At 45.2% G+C, this 11,389-nt stretch overlaps 1 long non-coding RNA gene across 2 annotated transcripts; it reads left to right on the forward strand.

Annotated features, from left to right (window-relative positions):
* Positions 1-5,673: 5,673 nt before the first annotated feature.
* LOC121442287 lies at positions 5,674-10,111 on the forward strand. Of its 2 annotated transcripts, none has more exons than XR_005973544.1 (3): positions 5,674-5,808; positions 5,908-6,500; positions 10,089-10,111. It is a non-coding gene; the product is annotated as an uncharacterized LOC121442287 (long non-coding RNA). The 2 variants fall into 2 exon arrangements; XR_005973543.1 differs by lacking the exon at positions 10,089-10,111 and adding an exon at positions 7,049-7,149.
* The last annotated feature ends 1,278 nt before the right edge of the window (positions 10,112-11,389 follow it).

Here is an 11,389-nt window from a genome sequence, read left to right on the forward strand (position 1 = left end):
GTCTGGTTCTTAGCACTCAGGTGGTTCATAACCACCTGTAACCCCAGTTCCAAGGGAACTGACACGATCTTCTCACCTCCATTTGCATCCATACACATATGGCATGTATACATGTATACACACATACATAAAAACATTTTAAAGATCTAAAAAAAAAGAAGAAGAAGAATCTGGGCATAATGATTCAGGTCTATTTTCCCAGTGCTAAAGGAAACTGAGGCAGAAGAATTGAGGTCTGCTAGATTGCATAAAATGTTCCAGGATAACCAGAGCAATTGTGTGAGATCGTTATTGGAAAACATAGCACTATTTTAGGTTGCTACACACCTGTGGATATATACATTCTTTGTTCTTGTTTCTTGTACATTTTTTTTTCTGAGACAGAGTTTCTCTGTATAGCAGCTTTGATACCTGTCCTGGAACTAGCTCTTGTAGACCAAGCTGACCTCAAACTCACAGAGATCCGCCTGCCTCTGCCTCACAAGTGCTGGGATTAAAGGCGTGTGCCACCACTGCCTGACTTGTACATGCTTTTTTTTTTTAAAGCCTGGGGAAAATATTACCTGACACAACACGATTAATGATTATTGAAGAGTTTACTTTTGGAAACAAAACAAAATCAGCACTGAAAACTGAAACATTTTGCAAAGCTGGAAAACCACTAACTCTACCTAACTCGTTTGTATGTACCAAGAGTCTCTCTCTCTCTCTCTCTCTCTCTCTCTCTCTCTCTCTCTCTCTCTCTGTGTGTGTGTGTGTGTGTGTTTATAAGGCTTGTATGTTAATGCAAGTCAAAGCTGTGTTTGTGTGTGTGTGTGGGCAAATGTGTGTTTATAATACATGTGTGTTTATGGAAGTCAGAAGTTGATGTTGTTACCAGGGAAACTGAGGTTCCTTTTTGTGTGTGTGTGTGAGATTCTAAGTCTCCTCAATAAAAGAATTTGGAAACAGATTCAAGAGGAAGCTTGAGGGCAGTTTCATGAAAGTTTAGAGAAAAACAGCAGGGTGATCTTGACAGCTGCAAGAGAAGAGACATGAGAAACCTTTCCCCTGTCCCGCCAAAGGCCTGTATGCCTTGAACTTTTCCCCTTCCCATCATTCTGATTAGCCAGCTGCGGCAGATTGTGAAGTCGGGCTCTCACAAGTGGAAGGAGATACAGTAACCACCTGTGCTAAAGATAAAAGAGAGGCCATCTTGGCCACGTATGTTCGCTAGCTTGGTTTGGGTTTTGGTGCACTCTTTTTACAAAATTAAACTGCCTTGCCAAGTTACTTTTGCTTTGTACCTGTATTTTGTTGTGTAATTCCAAGATTATTTGCTTCCAGCAGAGACATCTAGAAGAGAAACCTGGACTGTTTGCAAAGGAGTTCAACAAGTAGCCGCTCTGGGGAGGGAGGAGGAGGCTTCAGAAGCTCAAAAGCCCAGAGTGCCAGAGAAAGCATGCCTATTCCCAAAAAAAGATAAAGAAAAGGGGTTTTTTTTTGTTTTTTTTTTTTTTAAGCCATGCTTTTCTGAGTCCTTAGTAAGGCATGGGGTAGAGACTCCATAGAGTTGCATGGTGAAAGCAGCTGCTGGTCTCTGTGCCGAGAAAGGTCTCTCAGAAGAAAGAGCGCACTATCTCATTAAAAGGATAAAGTAGCAGAGCTTTCTATGAACTGCCAGTTTCCTAATAATGACATGGAGACTTCTTATTTAATATGAAAGCTTGACCTTAGCTTAGGCTTGTTCTTAACTAGCTCTTATAATTCGAATTAACCCATTTATATTGTGTATGTTCTGGCACAAGGCTTGCTACCTCTCCTCCATATTGTAATCCGACTCCCTCCACATCTTTTTTTTCCTTTTTCTTTTTTATTAATTATTTCTTAAAGATTTCTGCCTCCTCCCCACCACTGCCTCCCATTTCCCTCCCCCTCCCCCGGTGTGAAGTCCCCCTCCCTTGTCAGCCCAAAGAACAATCAGGGTTCCCTGCCCTGTGGGAAGTCCAAGGACCACCCATCTCCATCCAGGTCTAGTAAGGTGAGCATCCAAACCTCCCTTCACATCTTATCTCACTGGCTTAACTCCTTGAGCCTCAGCTTCTTCCCTAGTTCCTCTGTCTCCCTGGAAGTCCCACCTATTCTTTCCTACCTAGCTATTGGTCATTAAACTCTTTATTAAACCAACCAGAAGGCACCCTCAACAGAGACACATCTTTACAGTGTACAATAAAGATTATCTCACAACAGAATAATAGTCTCTTCCTTCTAATTTTGAGTAGTTTAGAAGGTCAGGTCTGCACTCAGAGATAGAGATGGAATGTAGAACACAGTCTAGATACCTTTTTTACACATAGTAATTTAAATTATAAAAATATGACACAGCTGATATTTACATTTCTAGTGTTACCAGGGAAACAGAAGGTAGAATCCAAAGCTTCCATAACCTGAAGCTACTGTAGCAATGTTGAGCTTCTTTCTCTAGCATCCCTCACTCCCTACCCCTCTCTCTTGAGACAGAGTCTGGAGCTCAAAACTCTAGTAAGCGGGGTTGGAGAGATGATTTAGTGGTTAAAGACACTTGCTACTCTTCCAGAAGATTCAGTATCAATTTCCAGCACCAACATGGCAACTCACAATTACCTGGAACTCCAGTTCCAGGGGATTCAATGCTCTCTTCTGGCCTCTGTGGGCACTTGCATATGCACAGTGCACATACATACATGCAGTCAAAACTCACATGCATAAAAGAAAACAATTAAAATTGATCTTAAAAATTAATTGAAAGCAAGCTTAGCTGAACTCCAGGGGTCCTCCTCCCGTCTCTGCCCGCTCCTCTGCTCTGATATTGCAGACTCATGCCCCTGTATTTGGCTCTTTCTGAGGGTGCTGAGGATCTGAACGGATGTCCTCCTGTTTCAGCAGCAGACAGTTTATGGTTTGAGCCCTCTCCTCAGGCCAGGCCAACTTTGTATTTTTGGCTTTTTGTTTTTGTTTTAATCTTCAAGAGGATGTATACTGGTGTGTTGGTTTGCATAAGATATGTTCCCCCCAGGCTCCAGGATTTGAATACTCAGTCCTCAGCTGGTGGTGCTGTTAGGTGTGTAGAAGATGTGGCTTTGTTGGAGAAAGTGTGTTGCTGATGGTGAGATTTGAGAGCTTGAAACCTCTGCTTCTGTTTATGTTTGAAGATGTGAACTTTCAGCTTCCTGTTCCCATCGCCATACTTGCTGTGACGGACTCTGGTCCCTCTGAACAGTAAGCCAAGATACATGATTTCTTCCGTAAATTGCTTTTGGTCAGTGCTTTGTCACAACAGCAGAAGAGGAATTCATCCAACTGGGTTCGAAAACATGACATAACCCCAAAGTTGGAAGCGAGAACACAAACCATGCCAGTTCTCAAGGAGCTTCTGAATGAGTATCTACAGAATTTACAAGGAAAACAGTGTGTCACTGTCAAAGCCGACAAGCTACAAAAGCTAATAGAGAGAAGAATAGTGCCAGGAAGACATTCTGCCAAATCAACTCAGCAAACTGTAATCCTTTGTAATGAGTCCATTAGTTAACGGGCCACAGAAGGATACTGTAAAAAGCTTCAAAGCATTTTCCAAAAGAGCATCCACACACCCCTCCCTCCTCCGCTCACTTAAGGAATACTTCACTCAACAAACCCTTAAGTGATTCAAGGAAGTCCATTTCAGTCTTGTCTGAATTCTCCAAATTTTCACAAAGTAAACATTTTAAGGATCCAAAGGGAAAAGCTTCCACAGTGAAACAGAAGAAAAGCAAAGGCCACTGGTGAAAGAATACAAATATTCATGGCCATTCACTGAGCATCATGGACTCGCTAAGGGTACCAGGGACAGTTGGGATTTTTGTCTGCCTGCAGCCTCTTATAGTTTAATCAGTGATTGACAGTGTAATTATAAAAAGAAACCACATTAGCCAAATGTGAGTTCAGGGCTAGGATTTTTATTCCTCTGACTAGTAGTGATCGATTAAAAAAAGTTTCCAAATACTGAGCCCTAAAGCAAAATGTTTTAGAAAGAAGCTTTCTAATCATTCTAAAAATATCTTTAAAAAAATAAAGAAAGAATACAGCTCTCTGCAGGAAAACAAATAGAGACAAGTGAAATATGATGAGACTCTCCTAAGGTCTTACCATCAAAAGATAAACTTGAATTTTTTATCCTTCTGGGTTTTCACATGAAAGTTGTGTATTTATTGGCCAAACAGGTTTTTACACATTGTTTAAAATCTGGTCTTCACTACCTTTTCCTCCTCCTCCTCATCTTCCTTTTGGCTTTTCAAGGCAAGTTTTTTCCTTGTAGCCCCAGCTGTTCTGGAACTCGCACTGTAGACCAGGCCAGGTTCAAACTCAGAGATCTTCCTGCCTCTGCCTCCTAAATGCTGGGATTAAAGGTGTGCACCACCATGCCTGGCTATTTTACCCTTCTTAATAATTAATCATGAACATGTTACTATGGTAGTAAACTAATAACCACAAGGTCTCTTTTGTTTATTTGCTTTTTGTTTTTCAAGATAGAGTTTCTCTGTATAACAGCCCTGGCTGTCCTGGAACTAGCTCTTATAGACCAGGCTGGCCTCGAACTATCTGTCTCTTCTTCCCAAGTCCTGGGGTTAAAGGTATGCACCACCACCTCTAGGCTTTATTTATTTATTTTGGTTTTTCGAGACAAAATTTCTGGGACTGAAGGTGTGCACCATCACTGCCTGGCCACAAGATCATTTTTTTACTGTCAAAATCACAATGAGGGTCTTTGACCAGCTTATTTTTTCTCATCTTTCTTCATCAAAATGATGGTCTAACCCAGTCTTCATCTGTACCTTTAAATACATCACATACTTCTGTAAGAAAATACTTCTCAGTTTGAATAAAATTCAGAATAATTGAATAGTATGGGAGTTTAGTTTTGATAAGACCAGAGAATAGAAACCGGATAGGCTACATGTTTCCTTTTGCTAGGAGTCTCAGCCAGAGTCATCCTTGTAGATTCCCGGGGATTTTCCTTACGTTAGGTTTCTACCTGACCCTGAAATGTTCCCCTTTTCCACTCAGTTGTCTCTTTCAGTATTCTCCCCGCTTACCCTCCCCATCTGATGCTAACCCCTCCCACCTCCACTGTGGTTGTTTTTAACAAGACTAGGAACCTTTGAAAGAGAGTATGGGTTTTTTCAAGACATAGCTTGACAGATGTCTGATGAACAGTTGTGTGATCTTAAGCAAGCGAACTGCCCAGCCTTACACTGAGTCTGTGCCACTGTACGCAGGTTGCAGGGGCAAGTAAATAAAATAGTATGTGGAGATGTTCTGGGCACAGTGCCTGGCACACGGTTCATGCAGGCACCTTCCTTTTTCAGGAATGTAAACTATGCATACAACGTAAATTATGTCTCTTTCTCTAGGCTCTTGCCATTGGGCTGACTCTGTGGCAGGAGACTAGGGCAGAAAGTGATATCACAATCAGTACATAAAGGAAATTAGTGACCTAGAAGAAGAATCGACTTTTTTTTTGTTTAGTTTTGTTTTGGTAGCTTGACACAAGCTAGAGTCATCTGGGAAGAAAGAACCTCAATTGAGAAAATGTCCCCATCAACAAGTATGTGGGGACATTTTCTTGGTTAATGATTGATGTGGGAGGGCTCAGGTGGTGCTGTTCTTGGACTGGTTGTCCTGGGTTATATAAAATAGTGAGTGGAGTAAGCCATAAAGCAAGCCAATAAACACCGTTCCTCAATGGCCTATTTCAGTTTCCGCCTTGAAGTTCCTGCCCTGACTTCCCTTTGACGATGGACTGTGATCTGGGTGAGTAAGCCAACCAACCTTTTTCCTCTCCAACTGGTCTTTAGAACACAGGAATAGAAAATAAACTAATAAAATGTCCCTATGGGATTTCTTTTCTAGGTTGCATGAACCTGGACGTGATGGGGGGTGCTACCAGACCTGGATATCTCCCTTAACTCTTACAATCCTCACTGACGCTGCAAGTGGATGGGACAGGAGAAACAAGAGGACGAAGAAAGGAGGTGATAAATGAGAAACCGAAGAAAGAAGGAAGATTGAGAAGACACGGAGAGAGGAAGGGAGGAAGAAAGCATTAGGGAAGGGCAAAGGCAGTTCAGCAAGCAGAGAGCACAGACCCTGCACGCCTCTTCTCAGAAGAAGGCTCTTGGTAGCTTTCCATGCCTTTATTTATCTCCCCCAGCCTTGCACGAAAGCTGTGTGACCCACCACTTCTATATTTCAGTCTGCTCCCTGAGTATCAGGAAGGGTTAAGACCCACACACCAGGGCAGAATAGAGCTTGTTTACTGCAAGATTCATGTCTGGTCCTGCAAGGTATTTCCTCTGTCGCCCCACAACCCTGATGAAAGGGAATACGGATGCTGCACCAAGGGCAAGGTCACGGTGAGGCATGCAAATTGGCGTTGTGGGGGCGGATTGCATCGGGAAGGCAGCTTCTCTACCCCCACGCACGTCTGGATCACGCCTGCCCAGGTAACAATCAGACAAGATCGTTTTCTGCCTTTTCTCCCTAGGCCAGCTCTCCAGAGCCTCTTTTCTAGGCGAGGGTCCCACGGGGGTGTTTTCCACGCCACAACGCATTTCAGTCAACTGCTGCCTCTCCAGGGGCTCCTGCATCTCGGTGTGGGATGCAGGGTTGTCATCGGAGTTACAATGTTTACTAGTCGCTCAGGCGGCCCTGCTCCTACAGTCATCTATTAAACCCCTCTCGTCTGGGGCTGCCACACACCACCGCCACCGGAAACAAGACAGACAAGCTCTCTGCCCTCTTGGAGCTTATGTTTTGGTTGGAAAGAAAGACGTAAAACTAAACGCGCAAACACACACCCCATGATGAATTTGCCAGAAGTGGTTACTCGGGGCAGGTGGTGGAGAAAGAGCCTTCGGTGCCAAGAGGCCGAGGCGGCAAGTTAGCACCACGGACATGCAGATGCGGGGGTTTGAATGTCCCCTGAGGTAGAGCGGGGTGCTGATAATAAGGATGAAATTGATCTACTTCCCTCTCGTTTCCTTCCCCTCAGATGAGAAAGGACGTGAAGGCCTCCACCTGATGCTGGTGTGCTTTTCTGGGCTCCCCAGCCTGCAGAACTGTGAGCCAAATAAACGTCTGATTTATAAATTACCCAGCCTGTGGTATTTTGTTATAGCATCAGAAAATGGCTTCCGATAGAAAAATTGATAGGCAGAAGTGCAGATGTTGATGTGAAAGCGTAGAATTGGCTTTGGAGCTTAGGCGGCAGCAGAAGTGAAGGAATTTGAAGGAGCAGACTAGAAAGATCCTGACTGCTATGAGAGAGTGTTTAGGGTGACACCGGTGAGGTCTCAGGAGAGAGCTGTAGGGCAAGTATGTGTGTTCCCCCTGTTTGGTCAAAAGTGAGATCCCAGCTCTCTGACAACCCTATATCCAAGGAGCCTGGTATGATTGGAAGTGTCACCCCAGCCCCTGGCCTGGGAGTTGCCTTATTCGGGACTCCACCTCCAAAAAAGCCCACCAAGCGCTGACTCCTCCCCAGGGAGGGCCAGGACCACTCCCACAGGCTATTTAGGCTGCCGCCCAGAAAAGGAACGGGTGGTCTTCGGGTTTTGCGTGGGCCTCCCCGCAATACCCCTGCTCCATGCTCTCCCGGCCACTCGAGAGCGCTGCAGTAAACGTGGCATCTTTTATTCTGTCTAATTTGGTCTGATTGGAATTATTTGCATCGGTGGAGAGGCTTGTTTTGAGATTATTCCTAACACCCCCCCCCCCCAATGCTTGCCCTACTGCCTAAGGGGCTGGGGCCAGAATGTTGGCAGAAATCTGAAGAGCAGAGGCCACTCTGATGCGATCTCACTGGGGGGAGAGGGGGACAGGGAATTAAATTAAGGAAAGGCCACCTCCATCATGGGTTTGTGACCGTGCCCTAGGGGTCCGTGAAAGGTGGGACTGGAGAGTTAGTACTGTGCAAAGTGACATGATGGAAGGAATATCGAAGCAGCAAAGCGTCTGACCAATTTCATGGCTTATTTGTGTGTGTGTGGGGGGGGGGTCGGTTGTGTGGTACACGCACATGTGTGTACATACGTGTGTGTACACCCTTGGGTGACTGTGTGGAGACTGACGTCAGATGTTTTCTTCAGTTGCTCTCTGCCTTATTTTTCAGTTTTATTTTCACTTTCTCGCGTGTATGTGTGTGGTATATGTGTGCTTTTTACATGAGTGCTGAGGATTTGAACTCAGGTCCTCAGGCTTGGGCAGCAGGCACTCCCACCCACCCAGCCATTTCTCCAGCTTCATCTTAATCTTTGAGATGGAGTTGCTCACTGAGCCTGGAGTTCACTGGCAGTTCACACCAGTTTACACTGACCAACAAGCCCCGCTCCCCACTTGAGATCTTCGGGGTGGGGGGGGGGGTGTTTCCACCTGCCAGAGTTCAGATTACAGGCCTCTGTGCCTGGTTTTTCCCCCTGGTGCTGGGGAATTCAAATTCAGGTCCTCATGCTCACTCTGCTCATTTTGCAGCTGGGGTCTTTCTGGAATAAACGCACTACTTCCCCTCCTAAGAGCTAAGAGCTCTGTTTGTAGTAACAAGTGCCCTTCAAAGCACGGGCCCCATAGAGGGCAAGCATTAACTTTAGAATTCTCCTAGATCCCTTGCAAATGACAAAGGAACTTTTCTGCTGCCCCAAAGGAAGAGTCCATAAGCCTTAAATTACTTTCTTTCTTTCTTTTGTTTTCCTCCAGTTCTGTCTAACCCTTCCCTTTGGAGGAAATAATCCAGTTGGATCAGCTGATGTTCATTTGTGCTGCTGGAGATGCCCTCCGTTTGGTGTGGAGTGGCACCCTGCCCTGCCTCTCCCTCCCGTTTCCTTTTCATTCCTTCCCCGGCTGTGAATTGGTTTGAATATCATTGACATAACCGGCTTGTGTTTGCATATTCCTCCTGCTCCCGGAGCCCGCTGTCATTACAGATTCGTACACACCCTGTCCTCTGGTTCCCCCCCCCGAGAGGGTTCTTATGGAAATTATTGACATGCGAGTGCTAGGGCAAAGGGACAGGGAGCAGAAAGCAAGGGCTTGATAATACACAAGCAGAAATCTGCTCGGGGTTCTCGCCTCTGAGGCAGATGCTCTTTGAGGAGAAATGCTTTGAGCATTTCCAGTTAATAATGTAAAGAAGATTAATATGCGTAGCATTTACGTTAGCGAGGCAGTTCCCAAAGGACCGTGATTTATGTTAGATCCTGTGGCCTTCCCACAAACTGGGGGACGGGCCTCCGACCATTGTCAGTCCGCTGTCAAAGGAACAGGTAAAACCTGTCTGTAAGGGTAGATGAAAGCAACTGGGGCTTGGTCACCAGCTGGTAATTGGTGCCATTGAGACTAAAGTCCACGGTGCTGGAACTTAAGGTCAAGTGCTTTGTGCAGACATACAGTTTAACTCTACAGAGCAATACAGACCACCATTTTTGCATTCTTGGCGGCAGTTGACTGGAAGAAGGATTCAAAGGGAATTGGATATGAACTAGCCAGGAGGGGGCGCTGTGGAGATGACACAGCCCGTGAGACATCTGCCACGCCCAAGGATGAGGATGTGAGTGTAGATCCCCAGAACCTACTTCAAAACTCCCGAGGTGGAGTGTCCTATGTCTCTAAAGCCTCTGCTGGGGAGGTGGAGAGCAGGAGAACCCCTGAAGCTCATTGGCCAGCCAGTCTAGCCAAAGCGATGCGCCCCGGGTTGAGGAAAATACATAATAATAAGCAAACAAACCCAGAAGTGGGGAGTGACCAGGAAAGGCATCTGATGTCAACTTCTTCTGTGTCCACAAACAGACACCAAACACACCCACACCCACACATTAAATAGGGCGTAGGGATGAAGTGATTGACTGGGTCTTTCTTTCTTTCTTCCTTTCTTTCTTTCTTTCTTTCTTTCTTTCTTTCATCTAATAAACATGTCAAACACTGTTACCCACAATGTGACAATGCACAGTAGCCTGAACACCAGTAGAATAATATTCTGAACAAACACTGACCAGACATTTCTCTCCACCGTCCCTCCCCCTTCCTCCCCACGTTTCCAGTCTCTCTTGAGCCAGAGTTCCGGCTGACAGAAAGAGCATGAAAAACCTCTTCTCCTAGCCTCTTCTTGCAGATGTGCAATGAGAACTTGAGAGCGATGAAGAACTGCTCCTGCCAATGTGGAATACCCAGTAGACACAGGCTTACCCTAACCCAGTGGGAGTTCAGTGTCTTTTATGGTGATTAGTGCCACTTTACCGGAACTTCTAGCCAGGCTGCAGGACAAGAGTCAGACCAAAAGAGTTAAAGTGACCACAGCAGGTAAGGGATTAACATTCTAGTTTTGCATTGAAAATGGATTAGCTTTATATCATTCTTGAGAGAAAGGATAACTCACATCATTTATCATTTTCCGTAGTTTAATCCTCCTGAGAAACCCATGCTCAGATAGACTGGGTATACATGACGCCATTGATTCTCTCAAGGGGTTTAGCTGTGGAAATTGGACAGGCACACACACACCTCTGCAAACAATCAGGAAGAGGAAGCTTGTTTGGCCAGACTTCATCCCCAAGATGCACTCAGGGAGAGTCTCTTAGCATCCTCTCACTAAAGAAGCAGCTGAATGTTCAAGGTCACTCACCCCTGCCCCACCCCACCCCGCAGAAATCAAGAGGCCGAGCTAAGTCTGAAGAACTCTTGCCCATACCATTGTAAAATAAGCAGCTTGACCTAATTCCCAATTCTCTTTCAGGCTGCCAAGTGACCAGAGGGCCCAAGGCCATCCCCATTGTCAAGGACAAAGAGAAGGCTCCTGTTCTGGAGAGAGAAGAAGGTCTTTCTCCAGGCATACTGAGGTCTTGGTCATCTTTAAATTGATATTTTAGAACGTCCCACCCTGGGTCTGTTTGTGGGAAACCAAGCCAGATGTCATGAAAAAGAATTACAGGAGAGTATCAGTAAGAAAGGAAGAGCCATCTGCAGAGCGACTGTAAGAAAGGGGGACGAATTTATGAAGAGTTTGGGAGATGTGATTGGAAGAGCAAAGAATTGTTAGTTTACAAAGAGAATTAGGTTAACTAACGACCATCTTCCTAAAGCTTAATTAAGTCTCTCAGCCCTCGAGTGAAGCAAGGAAATAATTGATTTCTGCATTGCTGTTGGGGAAAGTGAGGAGGGGAGGTAATTTGCTTTTGGCCAACAAGGGAGCCAGCATCTGTCCTGGGATTAAAAAATCTAAGATTTTTTTTTTAGCTCTTGGTCTTTTGTTTTACTTCTGAATTTGGAATGTTCAAGGCCCAGAAGAATTTTGGGAACCCCAGAGCAGGACTGTCAACCAAGATATTCCATGCAAATGAGACCA

This window comes from Microtus oregoni, unplaced genomic scaffold, assembly GCF_018167655.1.
Source record: "Microtus oregoni isolate MIOR12 unplaced genomic scaffold, Mior012 000090F_ref0000504, whole genome shotgun sequence".
In the NCBI taxonomy this organism is placed as follows: Eukaryota; Metazoa; Chordata; class Mammalia; order Rodentia; family Cricetidae; genus Microtus; species Microtus oregoni.